The 18,653-nt window shown below is 40.8% G+C and overlaps 1 long non-coding RNA gene across 1 annotated transcript in view; it reads right to left on the reverse strand.

Moving 5' to 3' along the window:
• Positions 1–457: 457 nt before the first annotated feature.
• LOC140727310 (uncharacterized) overlaps positions 458–18,653 on the reverse strand; it is a 62,167-nt gene continuing 43,971 nt past the window's right edge. Inside the window, exons 2-3 of the long non-coding RNA XR_012098821.1 lie at positions 3,048–3,246; positions 458–1,240 (exon numbers count right to left, since the gene is read on the reverse strand). This is a non-coding gene — a long non-coding RNA (uncharacterized lncRNA). The remainder of the gene's footprint in view (positions 1,241–3,047; positions 3,247–18,653) is intronic.

Below are 18,653 nucleotides of genomic sequence, written 5' to 3' on the forward strand. Positions count from 1 at the left end.
CTTCTCATTGCTGCCATCAGGAAGAAGGGACAGGAGCCTTAGGACTCACACCACCAGGTTCAGGAACAGTTATTACCCCTCAACCATCAGGCTCCTGAACCAGAGTGGATAACTTCACTCAACTTCACTTGCCCCATCAGTGAAATGTTCCCAAAACCTATGGACTCACTTTCAAGGACTCTTCAGCTCTTGTTCTTGATTTATTGCTTATTTATTTATTAATGATTGTACTTTGTATTTGTGCAGTTCGTTGTCTTTTGCACACTGGTTGCAATCTTTCATTGACTCTGTTACAGTTACTGGATTTACTGAGTATGCCCACAAGAAAACAGATCTCAGGGTTTCTTATATGTACTTTGATAATAAATTTACTTTGAAATTTATCTTTCAAAAACTGATATTTAACAATTGTGAATCATCATGACTGTTTTTCCAGAACCAGCAGATGTGACAATGTTAAAAGAATCGAACTGGCATCAAGATCAGCACAACATTGTGGACTAAGTACCCTGTCTAGTGCTGTACTGTTCTATGCTCTGTGGACTCCACGGGCTGAAAATGGACATCATAAATCACCCTGGATACATTTCGGATGGAAAAACAGGATTCAGAGTAAAGAACTGCGAGTTTTATTTTCTTCCAATCAGGCCTTAGGGAATTATCTATGAACTACTGAAATGGAAAATAAATATGCATATGATTGCAACTGGGACTCTGTTTTGTGAAAATTGCTGTTAATACATAAAGGTTACAGACAGTCAGGTGATAATCAAGGCAAGCTCTTTGAACCATAAGAACATTGACATTTGGAAGTATACCTTAGGGAACCCACAGGCCACTACTGGAAAAGAAATATTTGTATTTCCAAATGTAATACTAATATTGGAGATTCAGGACCCATTTTTTACATTCCATGCAGTGTAAAAATAACTACTATCTGCATTTCTATAGTATTATCATAATGTGCCATTACAACATTATAGGAAACTTATAATAAATCAAAGATTCAAAGAAAGAGAAAATCTTCAGTGCCACATGAGATTGTGGAACAAATTGTGGTTAATTGGATCCTTTCCTTGCCTTCCTGTCCCTAAAGATGTCTTGAGTCATGCTTAGGATTTGTAGAAGGCTGGTGCCCGATGTCTTGGATAGGATCCTGCTGTAGCAGTCCTATGAAATGGAGTTGTCTAAGGTGAGTAAGATGTAGACAGCTGAGCTTGAGTTTTGGCCCTGGATTATCCTGAAAGCATTTGGAAACAATATAAATTCCCTGATTACAATACAATTTTAAGGATTTATTTAAATGAAACACTTCTTACATAAATCAACTCACCCTCCCCCCCCCCCCCCAGCACCTTTGTATAAAACAAATCACACAGCCTCTCTTACCATTTGAATGAAAGTTAGCAACCCCTATGCTGACTGCGACTGCAGTAAAGCTGAAACCTTAGATGGGAAGAGTGGTCAAGGTGCACGGCTCAGAAAAATATTTAGACAGAATTTAAATATTGCATCATGGCAAGTGCACATTCATCTTTCAAAATCACCTTGGGGAAGTGTGATTTGGCAGCTGTTTTCATATTGACTAACCATTTCCTGTATGTCATGGCACATGACTTTTTTTCACTGATGCCACACTTTTGAGAAGGTAATTAAATTTCAACTGAGGGCATGATCACTGCAGGCAAAATACACTATATAGGCTAATTTTCATAGCCTGTTTCTTTATCCTTCACTAGCAATTAAGGTACTGGTGAGATATATTGGATGCAGTTTTAGCTAGTTACTGTGCCAGTTAACAATCCATTTTCAGATCGGGGCAGATATAAAGAAAAAAACAGGGCAGTGAACCGACATTTCATACATCCCACTAATTGCAATTACATTTTCTAATAAGTGGAGAATCTGTCTCAAGTATGTCCATTCAACTACACATCCTTTGTTTCTAATTCCCAAGTTAGAATAAATACTTGCTTTGCAGAGATCATATTTCTTTCAAAAATGTTGATAGTGTTACTGAACACCAGCTATTTTTTTGAAGCACTGTTTAACTCAGTGATGGCACCCAATAACGTTCGCAATAATAAAAATGCCATGCAGCAATGTTACATATTTACTAATAAAGTGACGCTAAATGCAAAATCACTTGTCTATTAATAATTGAATGCTGGTCATTGGGATTCTAAAGGTATTGACTGTGAGTAGTGACAGCTCTGGTGTGCCTTAACTCATGTCCGGATTATATCATTTATACTCAATGTTAAATTACAAGAGTTCTGCAGTATTACCTGGAGCAAGTATTTTTTTTTAAAAGATAACATCCATATTTGTTTGAGGTGCTGAACCAGTGATATGGATTGATTGTCCATTACATATTCCATCCTTTCCACACACCGCATCCACAGAAGCAGGGGAAGCCACCGCCGTTAAATAGAATCATGGCTCTGTAAGGTTAGACTTTAAACTGATTGTAATTGATTCGATGTTGTGGTGTGGGTGTGTGATGTTATTTTTTTTTTCTTCACACTAAATGTGAATTCCTAGCCTCTAACTGTACATCTTCTAGCTGATTTTGGTTTCAAGAGGATCTAAATGGAATCTGACGACCAAATACTTTTTCATTCATGAAACTGCAGTATCAAAAGCCAAACCTGAAGGAAGTAACTGATGTTACCGAATTATATCCTTCAGGCCTAGCCTCTATAGAAAAATTTTAGTACAGTGAATTATGTTAAATTTGACAATATTTATTCATTGGAAAATGGAATCTTGCCATTATTGTTTTTGAAGCTGGACACAGGGCACTGGGAGATTGAAATGATGGTCACATGGATGTTAACAATACAATCCTGTTCCTCAGGGAACTGTGTTGCACGGCACATTTGCAGTGCCTCTTCACACTCTGCCATTCTCTATGGTAAAATGAATGAAGTTGTTTTCCCTAATGACCTTTTCTGATGCTTCTGAACGCTGCAAATTGATGTTGTGTGGATCCCCTGGGGTGTATGCCAGCATTTTAAAACATAGAGGTCTTAAGTTATGCTCACCTTCATAGCCACTGATGAGGCCATCTCGGTGTCAATTTTTTCTTAAAATTAAGGTTTATTAAGCTGAAGAGCAAACCACTGTGTCTCTACTGAATAGCATTTTGCAGAGGCCTTAGACATTCCCAGGCAGACATTCTTAGGCTGATTGGGTGAAGACATCTCTGTTGGAAGTGACCTTGTCTCTCATCTGTCCTTTCACCTAAAAAAAAATTTGCAGGTTGATGAACAATCCAAGTGAACTTGATGCTTTTAAATATTCATTTCTCTTTCTCCTGCCAAAACGTGGCTGCCCTTTAACATTCACTTTGTCAGGGAAAGAGCTGAGCCTACAGTGCATTCTCAGTTATAAAGTATGATGATCCTGACAGGTTGTTAATTCAAATTTCTTTCCAAAGGGCTCAAAGAATTCTGGCAACAGAACAAAAGAGAAGGGTAATTTACAGAATTTCCTTCCCATATCCATTTAGTCATCACAGTGTCTATAGATTCTTTTGGATATCTACTTGCATGATCAAATAAACAGAGTTAGAGCTATCAACAAAAAATCCTTTTTTTGAGGGCAGAGATTTTCAATCAATCATGTACTGCCTACTACAACTAGATATCAATGTCATACCACATGGTGACCTCAGTTCCCATAGTACTCTTATATTAGCATAACACACACTGCTTCCCCTTTAAAAATAAAATGAACCCATACAAACAAATTATCTATTTGTATACACGAAAATGAACAATAAGCTAACTATTTGCAGCACAAACCTGCTACAGTCTTTAGTGTGGCAATGTGTTCACCAACTGTTTCCTTGGTTGAAAAATTTAAAAAATTTACAGATGCTGGAAATCAGAAGTAAAAACGGTGATTGCTGGTAAAACAAAACAATTCATTCTCTATGGAAAGAGAAGCAGTCAACATTTCAAATCTGTGATCCTCCCTCTTGTTCCTGGTTGCAAGTACCAAACAGAACTCTCAGAAATATCTAAAGGTCATGGACTATATTGTCCCTACAAAGTTTTCACTCCATCTCATATGAGACTCATCTACATTTATCAGCATCTTATTTTTCCCCTGCACTCCCACCAGCAGAAATATTTTCTTCCTCTTCTGACCTACTGTACTGTTATAGTTGAGGGTGGTAATGGGAACAAGCTCCCACTACCTGTTAGATGCTCGCAATGACATGCACCTCAAACAGCCTCTGACAACCAAGTCCAGCTCTTCACCTTCACATGTGGCTTAGCTATTACGCTCAGCAGAACTGTTTCTACAATCAGGAGAAGGAGCAAAGGCAGGTTACTGGTAGCTTAAAACCAGTCATTTTGGGCAGATGGGGCTCTTCAGCTCATCTAGGAGAAGGAAGACTCTGATCTCAATCCTCCACTGCCTTGTGGCTATACCCACTCATGGGGAAGGCTTGGGAATAAGCCCTGAGGAAAACGTCCGGAGCTGGAGTCCCCAAGGCAGTCCTATGTTGAGTTCAATGCTGACTGGTAACTCCTGCAATGCTGCTTGTACCAAACTGTATCGGTCTCTGCCGTTCTTGTGGGTTCATTAGATCTGTGGAAAGGGGAGGCTTGCTATATGGGCTATAGCTTGTTCTCCATATCGTATTGCCCAGGCTTGTGTACCTAAACAGCTAGGATTCAACATCCATGGTCGACCATTGACTGGCCTCACTCACTCACTTCCCTAACAACTTGAAGGCAGTGCTCACTTTCAGAAATTGTTCCCTTTTGTTCTATATCCAGGAAGACTGACTGAACCCATTCATATCTCTTGAACTCACCAAATATTCTACCATCAGCTACCTTCACTGTTCTACTTGGAGAACCTTGCAGTGTATTTTCTTCCACCAGATCACCGGCCAGCTACATTCAAAATACAACCCCAATATTCCTATTGTAGCGTAGTCTCATTTATTTTGTTGCTTGCATATGCAAATAAAGAGAGGTAGAGCCTGTCACATAACATCTTTTGTTGAAGACAATAATTACCAACCTTGACTAGGACGAAATGGGAGAAGTCATATCACCTTGTGCACTCACTCAAATGGTCCACTTAGAATACTTGCAGTTAAATACTTTCATGGATATTTATTCAGGCTCAGAACAATACAAAGTAGCACAACTCCCTGATAGTGTCAAAGAGGAACTGCAGTCTCCTTTTAATTCACGGAATACTTGAGAGAAACTGCAAATGATAACGTTTCGTTATCAAGAATACATTCAGTATCTCATGGTCTCACTTGATATTGCAACCAACCTTGAACACAACAGTATATTTGGCATATCAGTCTGCACAATTGCAGACCTGAGATCATGCCTTGGCCCCAAACTCAGGTCTCTTGCTTCTATGAAGCCTCTATGAAAGAATCACTACCTCTATGAAAGAACCAGGCATTTTTATCTTTTCCCTTCTGTCATTCTTCTCCCAGTGGAGAGAGCAAATGAATTTAGTTATTTCTCATCGACTATGGCACGGTGACTGAACCTTCTGATACTATGTATCACTGAACAAAAATAATTGCTTGTAAAGGAAATTTACTAAAGTAATGAATTAAATTCTACTCACTTAGATGTTGTGAATTTCCATGCAGACAGTTAGAGAACTGTCTTTGCTCTTGATTCCAAGAAGGCTACAGATTGTTTACAATAAACTTGTAAATTTGGTGAGCTAGTTCTAGACTGAGGCACATAGAACAGTATAGAACATCAACAGGCCCTTCAGCCCCTAATTTTGTGCCAAACCGATTAGTAATTTAACAGCTAACTGAACTAATCTCTCTGCCTACACAATGTCCATATCCTTCCTTTTCCCTCACATTCATGTGCCTATTAAAAGTCTCTAATGCTTCTGCCTCTACCACCACCCCAGGCAGTGCATTCCAGGTGCCCACCACTCTGTAAAAAAAAAACTGCCCCTCACATCTCCTTTGAAATTACCCCCTCTCACCTTAAATATATGCCCTCTGGTGTTAGACATTTCAACCCTGGGCAAAGCATACTGTCTGTCTACTTTATCTATCCTTCTCATAATCTTAGTTGATCATAATCAGATCTCCCCTCAGCCTCCACCACTCCAGAGACAGCAACCCAAGTTTGTCCAAACTTTTGTCATAGCACATGCCCTGTCATTCAGGTAACATCATTGTGAACCTCTTCTGCACCATCTCTAAAGCTTCGACATCCTTTCTATACTGAAGCAACCAGAACTGTATGCAATAGTCCAGATGCACCCTAGCTAGAGGTTTATAAACCTGCAACATAAGTTCTTGATTTTTGAAGTCAGTGCCTTGACTAATAAAGATAAGCAGGCCATAGGCCTTCTTAACCACCTTTTCAAACGGTGCATCAACTTTCAGGGAGCTATGAACTTTGACCTCAATGTAGATCCTTCCATGCTTTTGTTCAATTCATGGAGCATTTCTTTCAGGCCAGACACTTCTCCAAGGATTGTAAGAAATGCAATCAAATCAGCATGTCTAACTAATCAACTTCCATGAAGCCAAGAGAGTAAGTTCCCTTTCTTCCCTGTTTCACCACAACATACAAAACCAGGGGGTCTCCCCTCATGAAACACAACCTTCTAATCTAATCTACCGCCCCCCCACCACATCCAAGTAAACCATGCTTTCTACATGCAACGGATAGCAACTGTGAAAGAAGAGCATGCAGGATAGTCATTGTGTGAATGTGAGGTTATGGAGTTGGTGGGATTAACAGAGTGAGATACAAATTTTGATTGATGAATAATTGTGATGGTATTGGGTTTGCTGACTGCAAAGTTCCAAATTCAAATGTCCAGCCCTATCCAATATAGATAGCTATGGGTACCCTCCATAAAGGGAGGTTATACTGTAGCCACCTACTATTCAAGAGCTAGATCACTTCCCTCTTTATCATCCATGGCAAGTTTAGTTGCCAATACCCACTATTTCAGTGGTGCCTCCATCTCCCTACCAAGGAGGAGATACTTCCAGCTAACAAAGTAGTTTAAACACAGCTAATTTATTTTAAGTGATACACATTTAAATTTAAATAGAATTCTTAAAACACATTTAAAACAAACATAGAATTTGTATCTTATAGACAATAGGTGCAGAAGTAGACTATTCGGCCCTTCGAGCCTGCACCGCCATTTTGAGATCATGGCTGATCATCTACTATCAATACCCGGTTCCTGCCTTGTCCCCATATCCCTTGATTCCCCTATCCATAAGATACCTATCTAGCTCCTTCTTGAAAGCATCCAGAGAATTGGCCTCCACTACCTTCTGAGGCAGTGCATTCCAGACCCCCACAACTCTCTGGGAGAAGAAGTTTTTCCTTAACTCTGTCCTAAATGACCTACCCCTTATTCTCAAACCATGCCCTCTGGTACTGGACTCTCCCAGCATCTGGAACATATTTCCTGCCTCTATCTTGTCCAATCCCTTAATAATCATATATGTTTCAATCAGATCCCCTCTCAATCTCCTTAATTCCAGCATGTACAAGCCCAGTCTCTCTAACCTCTCTGCGTAAGACAGTCCTGACATCCCAGGAATTAACCTTGTGAATCTACGCTGCACTTCCTCTACAGCCAGGATGTCCTTCCTTAACCCTGGAGACCAAAACTGTACACAATACTCCAGGTGTCGTCTCACCAGGGCTCTGTACAAATGCAAGAGGATTTCCTTGCTCTTGTACTCAATTTCCTTTGTAATAAAGGCCAACATTCCATTAGCCTTCTTCACTGCCTGCTGCACTTGCTCATTCACCTTCAGTGACTGATGAACAAGGACTCCTAGATATCTTTGTATTTCACCCTTACCTAACTCTACACCATTCAGATAATAATCTGCCTTCCTGTTCTTACTCCCAAAGTGGATAACCTCACACTTATTCACATTAAACGTCATCTGCCAAGTATCTGCCCATTCACCCAGCCTATCCAAGTCACCCTGAATTCTCCTAACATCCTCATCACATTTCACACTGCCACCCAGCTTAGTATCATCAGCAAATTTGCTGATGTTATTCTCAATGCCTTCATCTAAATCGTTGACGTAAATTGTAAACAGCTGTGGTCCCAATACCGAGCCCTGTGGCACCCCACTAGTCACCACCTGCCATTCCGAGAAACACCCATTCACCGCTACCCTTTGCTTTCTATCTGCCAACCAGTTTTCTATCCATGTCAATGTCTTTCCCCCGATGCCCTGAGCTTTGATTTTACCCACCAATCTCCTATATGGGACCTTATCAAATGCCTTCTGAAAATCGAGGTACACTACATCCACTGGATCTCCCCCATCTAACTTCCTGGTTACATCCTCGAAAAACTCCAACAAATTAGTCAAGCATTATTTACCCTTGGTAAATCCATGCTGGCTCGGCCCAATCCTATCACTGCTATCTAGATATGCCACTATTTCATCCTTAATAATGGACTCTAGCATCTTCCCCACCACCAATGTCAGGCTGACAGGTCGATAGTTCTCTGTTTTCTCCCTCCCTCCTTTCTTAAAAAGTGGGATAACATTAGCCATTCTCTAATCCTCAGGAACTGATCCTGAATCTGAGGAACATTGGAAAATGATTACCAATGCATCCACAATTTCCAGGGCTACCTCCTTTAGTACCCTAGGATGCAGACCAACTGGACCTGGGGATTTGTCAGCCTTCAGTCCCATCAGTCTACTCATCACCGTTTCCTTCCTAATGTCAATCTGTTTCATTTCCTCTGTTACCCTATGTCCTTGGCCCATCCATACATCTGGGAGATTGCTTGTGTCTTCCTTAGTGAAAACAGATCTAAAGTACTCATTAAATTCTTCTGCCATTTCTCTGTTTCCCATAACAATTTCACCCAATTCATTCTTCAAGGGCCCAACATTGTTCTTAACTATCTTCTTTCTCTTCACATACCTAAAAAAGCTTTTGCTATCTTCCTTTATATTCCTGGCTAGCTTGCGTTCGTACCTCATTTTTTCTCCCCGTATTGCCTTTTTAGTTAAGTTCTGTTGTTCCTTAAAAACTTCCCAATCATCTGTCCTCCCACTCACCTTAGCTCTGTCATACTTCCTTTTTTTTGATGCTATGCAATCTCTGACTTCCTTTGTCAACCACTGTGGCCCCTTTCCCCCCTTTGAATCCTTCCTTCTCTGGGGGATGAACTGATTTTGCACCTTGTGCATTATTCCCAAGAATACCTGCCATTGCTGTTCCACTGTCTTTTCTGCTAGGCTATCCATCCAGTTAACTTTGGCCAGCTCCTCCCTCATGGCTCCATAGTTTCCCCTGTTCAACTGCAACACTGACACCTCCGAGCTGCCCTTATCCTTCTCAAATTGCAGATAAAAACTTATCATATTATGATCACTACCTCCTAATGGCTCCTTTACTGCCAGATCGCTTATCAAATCCTGTTCATTACATAACACTAAATCCAGAATAGTCTTGTCCCTGGTCGGCTCTCGTACAAGCTGTTCCAAGAATGCATCCCGTAGGCACTCTACAAACTCCCTATCCTGTGGTCCAGCACCAACCTGATTCTCCCAGTTCACCTGCATGTTGAAATCCCCCATAACTACTGCAACATTACCTTTGCCACATGCCAATGTTAACTCCCTATTCAACTTGCACCCAATATCCATGCTACTGTTTGGTGGCCTGTAGACAACACCCATTTGGGTCCCTTTGCCATTACGTTTCCTCAGTTCTATCCACACAGACACTACTTCTCCTGACCCTATGTCCCCCCTTGCAAAGGACTGAATCTCATTCCTCACCAACAGGGCCACCCCACCCCCTCTGCCCACATTTCTGTCCCTACGATAGCACGTATACCCTTGTACATTCATTTCCCAGGTCTGATCTCCCTGCAATCTCCGTTATCCCAACAACATCATAGTTACCCATTCGCACCTGAGCTTCAAGCTCATCCGCCTTATTTCTGACACTTCGTGCATTCAGATATAGAATTTTTAGCCCATTTCTCTTCTCTCTGTTTGAATCGCTGCCTATTGTGCTTAACCCAAAAAAAAATTCCAAATTACAAATGATTTCTAAAACACAAACATTTCTAAAGCACAGGTACAATGCCTGTTAACTAAAAGGACATATATAATAATGAGATGCAATCAAATGAGTCATCCATTGCAGAAATCAAAGGCAGCAGAATGGATTCACGTTCGGCCCTTCTTTCTGTCATTCTTCTTGATGTTTCTTGACGATTCGTAATAAGCCTGATTGCTCACTTACATTTATACTGTTTATCTGCCACTCGGGTGGTTTCACAGATATGTTATACTTTTTCAAGTACCTTTTCATACAGTTAGTCTAAAAGCTTGTTAGGACAGAGTTCCCAGATACGATATGAAGTCCAGAACGAGGGGTCACAGTTTAAGGATAAAGGGGAAGCCTTTTAGGACCGAGATGAGGAAAAACTTCTTCACACAGAGAGTGGTGAATCTGTGGAATTCTCTGCCACAGGAAACAGTTGAGGCCGGTTCATTGGCTATATTTAAGAGGAAGTTAGATATGGCCCTTGTGGCTAAAGGGATCAGGGGGTATGGAGAGAAAGCAGGTACAGGGATTTGAGTTGGATGATCAGCCATGATCATACTGAATGGTGGTGCAGGCTCAAAGGGCCGAATAGCCTACTCCTGCACCTATTTTCTATGTTACTATACCGACAATTAATAATGTGAGAAGTGCCCCTCTGAGCAAACAAACTTCCAGACTATTAACAGATCTGGTATTTGATGTGCTAAGTATTAGCATGAATTAGGTTTGCAAGCTTCCTCGAACTAAATAACTTAGTCAACATTGTTTGGTTTGATTCAAGCCAATTAACAAAACCTCATCGTTAAACACTTCATCTCTTGAGCAGTCAGCCCTGTGCTGTGGGCCAGCATCATGTGCTTAATAGACAGTGCTGTTTGTTTGTGTAGTTGTCCTTTCAACTCCAGGTTCATTATTGCTTTCCATTTACATTAAGAACTGAAGGCTAGCTCTTATTTATGACAATAAGTAAAGCAAAGAATATTAATTGGAAGTTTAACTTACTTAAAAACAATACTTTGATCTCTAGAATCTCACTCCTGCTGCCGTTTAGAAAGCTGAACTTGGCAAAAAGAAAACAAGGCCTCCCACCCCTGGACAGTGAATATCCAGTGATATGAGGAATGAACTGCTGCAGTGATGATTATAGATATTTTGGGTGCTTCAGATAGACTGTGAGTTAGACAAGGGTGGGAAACAGAATCGACATGTTTGTGAGAGAAGGAGAGACAGAACAAGACTGGGAGAGATTGACCAAGGAAAGGGAGCTGGCTATGAGGATGGAGGCAGAGACACAGACACGGAGACACTGAGAGACCAGACACAGAGAGACAGAAAGAGACAGAAAGATGAGACAGAGAAGTTAACAAGATAGTGAGAAGGTTTGTTCTTCAAAGATTGGAAAGTGAAAGGGTAGTTTAGAATCTTAATTTTTTGAAGCTTTTCCACATTTTTCCCCCTCCTCCTGAGCTCTTCACATTCATACATCTATAGCTAACAGAGATCAACTCTGACGTCTATATTAGCACCCACTGCTCCATGACCAAATGAACAATTTCCCCAAATTTCCACACAGAAATGTCCATTCCAGCTGTGGGGCCCTGGCCTCCTGTCATGTGTTCTGTCCCAGCACAGTCACCTTTCTTGGAATTGCTGGTGCTGTGTGCAGTGCTTGATTCCTGAGAACTCACCTAGAGAGAAACAGATTAGAGGGTAGGTGTGGAGAGTGGGAGACAAGGAATAGGAAAGGGATGAATGAGGGAGGAACACATATAGAGCAGCAGGAAAAAGGAACTATTTCAACCTCGTTTATCTTACTGTTATCAATTAGAATGTTAACAATAAAGTGGAAAAATAAAACTTCACAGATATCTAAGTGTCATAATCCATACTAACAGTATTGATAAACATTTCTTCCTACTTTTTCTCAAAATTAATGAGAAGGCTAAAATCTTCAGTAAAGCCATAAATCCTCTCAATTAAACAAGAGTTTGTGAATCTTTGTATCCTTCTCATTACCTCACACTGCTTAGTTAGAATATAGAACAGTCAAATCTAGTTCATTGCTGTGGGAAGAGCAGAATAAAACTGGGTGTGAGTTAACCAGGTTATGTTACACAGCACACATTAGTACATTAACTTCGGTTACTCTCTTTATAAAGACCAACAGGATTTGTGACCTATATCTATAGCAACATCTCTTGATAAAAACTGGGGGATTTCTGCAGTTCATGCAGTGAGCCTGGTATCATTAGATAGTTCAGACTATATGTTCAACCTCACTAAAAGCAGTGCATTCTCCAGCTGTGATGAAAGTGGGTGTTACCCAATCATTTCTGTTCTGATGGGAACTGTGATGTCACCATATGCTGTTCACAAAGGCAGCACACTACTGCTTGGACTGCATTTAGGCTGTTGGTGATCGAAACAAAAAAAAAGAACCAAAGGATTGCTGTCAGAGCAATGCTGCTAGCTGACAGATAGACTCTGATGTTGCAGACACCAGAGACAGCAAAAGCTGGAATTAACAGCAAAATAAATGAGTACCTGAGGAAGTCAGTGGGCCAAGCAGCACATGTGAAGGCCAAAGCATGATCAAAATTTCAGATCATGGCTTTGCTTTAGGAGTTAGATTGTGGGAGAATGATAGCCAGTATAGAGAGGTGAGAATAAGGGACGAGATGGAGACTCTGGTCGATGATAGGTGGGCAAATGAAACTAGGTGTTGAAGGGATAGGAAAAGTGAATCTGCATGAAGAAGCCCAGGCAGATAGGTATGTGGGTATTGAGGAGATGGAACAAGGTGGAGGAGAGGGATGTCTAGGTAATGAAAAAATGAACCGATATGGGGATGGCAAAAGTGAACAAAGGGAGAGAGGTAATATCAGCTATAATTACTAGAGAGAGCACTGCTTTAAGTTTGGTGGGTTGGTACTACCTAAAGAAACCATAATATGTATCTAGAAGTATAATGGGTGTCTTCACTGAAAGTTAACCCTAAAGCAAATTGCACAAAATGGCATCTGCTGTCAATCATGGCTCCTTTTTAACCAAATAAAACAAGTTAATTCTGTCAGTTTAGGGAGTCTGTGGAGTGTGCTTCTTAAATTCTGTTGCAGACAGAATTAATTTCATCTGATGGCATAAAATCATTCCAAATTCATTTCACATGATCACATGCAAACCATTGCTCCATTCGTCCTAGCCAGCGTCCACTGTCGATTTGATCTCAATACAGACTGGTGTTAATCAGAATCAGAATCAGGTTTATTATCACCAGTATGTGTTGTGAAATTTGTTAACTTAGCAGCAGCAGTTCAATGCAATACATAATATGGAAGAAAAAAAACAAAATAAAATAATAATAATAATAATAATAATAATTTTAAAAATAAATTATAGTATACATATATTGAATAGATTAAAAGTCATGCAAAAACCAGAAATAATATATATTTTAAAAAAGTGAGGTAGTGTCCAAGGGTTCAATGTCCATTTAGGAATCAGATGGCAGAAGGGAAGAAGCTGTTTCTGAATTGCTGAGTGTGTGCCTTCAGGCTTCTGTACCTCCTGCCTGATTGTAACAGTGAGAAAAGGGCATGCCCTGGGTGCTGGACCATAAGACCAAAAGATATAGGAGCAGAAGTAGGCCATTAAGCCCATTGAGTCTGCTCCACCTTTCACACATGGCAGATCCAATTCTTCCAGTCATCCCCACTCTCCTGCCTTCTCTCCATACCCTTTGATGTCCTGGCTAATCAAGAACCTATCTATCTCTGCCTTAAATGCACCCAATGACTTGGCCTCCACAGCTGCTTGTGGCAAACAAATTCCACAGATTTACCACCCTCTGACAAAAGTAATTTCTCCACTTTTCTGTTCTAAGTGGATGTCCTTCAATCCTGAAGTTGTGCGCTCTTGTCCTAGACTCCCCTACTGTGGGAAATCTACCATGTCTAATCTGTTCAGGCCTTTTAACATTTGGAATGTTTCCATGAGATCACCCTCATTCTCCTGAACTCCAGGGAATACAGCCCAAGAGCTGCCACATGTTCCTCATATGGTAACGCTTTCATTTCTGGAATCATTCTCATGAATCTTCTCTGAACCCTCTCCAATGTCAGTATATCCTTTCTAAAATAAGGAGCCCAAAACTGCACACAATACTCCATGTGGTCTCATGAATGTCTTATAGAGCCTCATCATCATATCCCTACTCTTATATTCTGTACATCTAGAAATGAATGCCAACACTGCATTCACCTTCTTCACCACCAACTCAACCTGGAGGTTAATCTTTGGGAAATTCTGCACAAAGACTCCCAAGTCCCTTTGCATCTCTACATTTTGTATTCTCTCCCCATCTAAATAATAATCTGCCCATTATTTCTTCCACGCAAGTGCATGACCATACACTTTCCAACATTGTATTTCATTTGCTACTTCTTCACCCATTCCCCAAAATTATCTAAGTCTCTCTGCAGGTTCTCCATTTCCTCAACACTACCCCCTCCTCCACCTTTCTTTGTATCATCAACAAACTTAGCCACAGATCCATTAATCCCATAGTCCAAATCATTGACATGCATTGTAAAAAGCAGTGGTCCCAACACCGACCCCTGTAGAACTGCACTGGTAACCAGCAGCCAGCCAGAATAGGATCCCTTTATTCCCATTTTCTGCTTTCTGCCAATCAACCAATGCTCCACCCATGCTAGTAACTTTCCTGTAATTCCATGGGTTCTTATCTTGCTAAGCAGCCTTATGTGCAGCACCTTGTCAAAGGCCTTCTGAAAATCTAAGTACACCACATCCACTGTATCTCCTTTGTCTACCCTGCTTGTAATTTCCTCAAAAAATTGCAGTAAGTTAGTCAAGCAGGATTTTGCTTTCAGGAAATCCTTTGGCCTAAATTGTCATGTGTCTCCAGGTACTCCATAATATCATCCCTAACAATCGATTCCAACAACTTCCCAACCACTGGTGTCAGGCTAACAGGTTTATAGTTTCCTTTCTGCTGCCTCCCACCCTTCTTAAATAGAAGAGTAACATTTGCAATTTTCCAGTCATCTGGTACAATGCCAGAATCTAGCAATTCTGGAAGGACCATTGTTAATGCCTCTGCAATCTCTCCAGCTACTTCCTTCAGAACCCAAGGGTGCATTCCATCAAGTCCAGGAGATTAATCCACCCTCAGACCATTAAGCCTCCTAAGCACCTTCTCAGTCATAATTTTCACTGCACATGCTTCACTGCTCTGACACTCTTGAATGTCTGATATACTGCAGATGTCTTCCACTGTTACATACATGCAACTCTGTAAAAGTTTCAGCCGCGATAGAACACACCTGGAGTCTGGTTTTGCTGTTAACAAAACACTACTTCATCAGTGACTACATCATATAGTAACTTAAACCAGGTAAATCAAGAGTTAACGGTGTAAATATATAGATCCCCAAACTTCTTCAAGCTTAGGTGGCAAGTGATACAGTATTACAATGGGGTGTAAGAAAAGGTCAGTTCAAATGCACAGGTTAATTAATGCCAGATGTTTGTAATCTAAAGGTGAATGTTGTGAGAAGGCAATTACGTCGATATTCCACGTCAGCAATACAAAATAACAATAGCAGTATGTTTTATCTCCGAAGTTGTTCCACTCCACACACACGAAGTATCACCGACAGTGATCTTCAACGAATATCCTTTCAACACAAGTGGTCCCACACCCAAGTTCAGCTACAAGACATCCTAAAGTGGTGGCCACAGGATACTCAAACAGAATCCATGTATGGATTATCACCAATAGTAGCTTATCACAAAGGGGACCATCTTCAAGGGAACCACCACCCAGGCAAGGGTCGACACACCAGTAGATTCCACAAAGTTACCCCAAACGCACAACGTGATAGCCACTTGTCCAGTTCTACGACATACGAAATAATGCCAACAGTGATTTGCCACAGGGGTGCCTTTCTTCAGTGAACTACCACACCCAAACAAAGGGTAAACACACAAGTGGTATTCACAAAGGTTTCCCCTCACCAGAGAACCCACTCCTGTGGATTAACTAAGTGGCAATCACACTTTCGTAGCCGAATGAAAACAAACTCACCCTCACAGGGCTACTTAGAGAGAGAGTCCAAACAGTGATCTCTTTGTCACTAGGTTTCTTCTGTTTCAAACCTTCCTCTCCCCTCTTCTCTTCTCTGCAAACTTTTTCCAGTTACAGAAACTTGTGAGAATCATTTATCAATACTCTGAATCGATCTCAACTCACCCCTTTTGGGCTACCGAAAAGTTAAACCAGCGACTGACTCACTGGTGTCTTCCATTGACCGAATCCATCTTGACTCTGAGCTGTGTGTGCCTGTGCATCTGTAACTGTCCTTATATATTCAAAATAGGCTGCAGAGAAACCATAACATCAATTGTCCATCAAATAACTCCGCCTCTGCCTCTCTCTCTCTCTCTCTCTCTCTCTCTCTCTATATATATCTCTCTCGCTCTCTCTGGAGCAGCTCAAATAGTGTCCAAAAGTCCTTCTCATTCTTTCGGTGTTTTAAAGTGACAGTCCACAAAAAAAATGAACCCAAAGGGTACATAACACCACTGTGAAGACTGATGCTAAATACCCTCAACTCTGTTTTATCCTTTATATACTTATAACCATATAACCATATAACAATTACAGAATGGAAACAGGCCATCTCGGCCCTTCTAGTCCGTGCCGAACACTTACTCTCACCTAGTCCCACTGGCCCACACTCAGCCCATAACCCTCCGTTCCTTTCCTATCCATAAACATATCCAATTTTACTTTAAATGACAATACCGAACCTGCCTCTACTACTTCTACTGGAAGCTCATTCCACACAGCTACCACTCTCTGAGTAAAGAAATTCCCCCTCGTGTTACCCTTAAACTTTTGCCCCCTAACTCTCAAATCATGTCCTCTTGTTTGAATCTCCCCTACTCTCAATGGAAAAAGCCTATCCACATCAACTCGATCTATCCCCCTCATTATTTTAAATACCTCTATCAAGTCCCTCCTCAACCTTCTACACTCCAAAGAATAAAGACTTAACTTGTTCAACCTTTCCCAGTAACTTGGGTGCTGAAACCCAGGTAACATTCCAGTAAATCTTCTCTGTACTCTCTCTATTTTGTTGATATCTTTTCTATAATTCGGTGACCAGAGCTGTACACAATGCTCCAAATTCAGCCTTACCAATGCCTTGTACAATTTTTTAAAAGCTTTTAGTATCTTCTTTGATATTAGTCACCGGCTTACTTTCATAATTCATCTTTTCCTTCTTAATGACCTTCTTAGTTTCCTCCTGCAACTTTTTAAAAGATTCCCAATCCTGTATCTTCCCACTAACTTTGGCTTCTTGTATGCCCTCTCTTTTGCTTTTACTTTGGCTGTGACTTCACTTGTCAGCCACAGTAGTGTCCCTCTTCCATTTGAAAATTTCCTCTTATTTGGAATATATCTGTCTTGCACGTCCCTCATTTTTCACAGAAATTCCAGCCATTGCTGCTCTGCTGTCCTTCCTGCTAGTGTCCCTTTCCAGTCAACCTTGGCCAATTTCCCTCTCGTGCCATTGTAATTTCCTTTATTCCATTGAAATACCGACACATTTGAATTTAGTCTCTCCTTCTCAAATTTCAAAGTGAACTTGATCATATTGTGATCACTGTTCCCTAAGGGTTCCTTAACCTTAAGCTCTCTCATCACCTCCGGATCATTGCACAACACCCAATCCAGCACAGCTGATCCCCTAGTGGGCTCAACGACAAGCTGTTCTAAAAAGCCATCCCTTAATAATTCTACAAATTTGCTTTCTTGAGGTGACCTGGTTTTCCCAATCTACTTCCATGTTAAGATCCCCAACGATTATCATGACATTGCCCTTCTGACACATCTTTTCGGTCTCCTGCTGCTGATTGGAGGCCAGTATACAACTGCCATTAGTATCTGTTTACCCTTGCCATTTTCTAACTAAACCCACAGAGACTCTACACCTTCCAATCCCATATCATCCCTTTCTAATGACTTAATCTTATTTCTTATACACAGGGCCACACCAGCCCCCCTGCCTACTAACCTATCTTTCCAATACACCATATATCTTTGGACATTCAGCTCCCAATGGCAGCCATCCTTTAGCCAGTTTCTGAGTATTGGCCACAACATCATACTTGCCAATCTGTAGCTGAATTTCATGATAGTCCATTTTCATTTCTTATGCTGTGTGCATTCAAATACTACACTTTCAGTCCAGTATTTGTTGCTTTCTGTTTTAATTGCACCACACCTCTGATGTCATGTAACTTATCCCACTGGCTGTGATTATGTATCAGTTTATGCCTGTCCTTTCTATCATCTCTGTTGCATGCTATCTTTGATTTATTTCTGTTTTCCCCTTCCTCAGCCCTATCACTCTGGTTCCCATCCCCTGCCAAATTAGTTTAAACCCTCCTTAACAGCTCTATTAAACTTGTATTTGTTGAAATGCCAAATCACTTCAAACTCCTAATAAATATAGTCGCTGTCTT

The sequence above is a fragment of the Hemitrygon akajei genome, chromosome 5, assembly GCF_048418815.1.
Source record: "Hemitrygon akajei chromosome 5, sHemAka1.3, whole genome shotgun sequence".
Lineage (NCBI taxonomy): Eukaryota > Metazoa > Chordata > Chondrichthyes > Myliobatiformes > Dasyatidae > Hemitrygon > Hemitrygon akajei.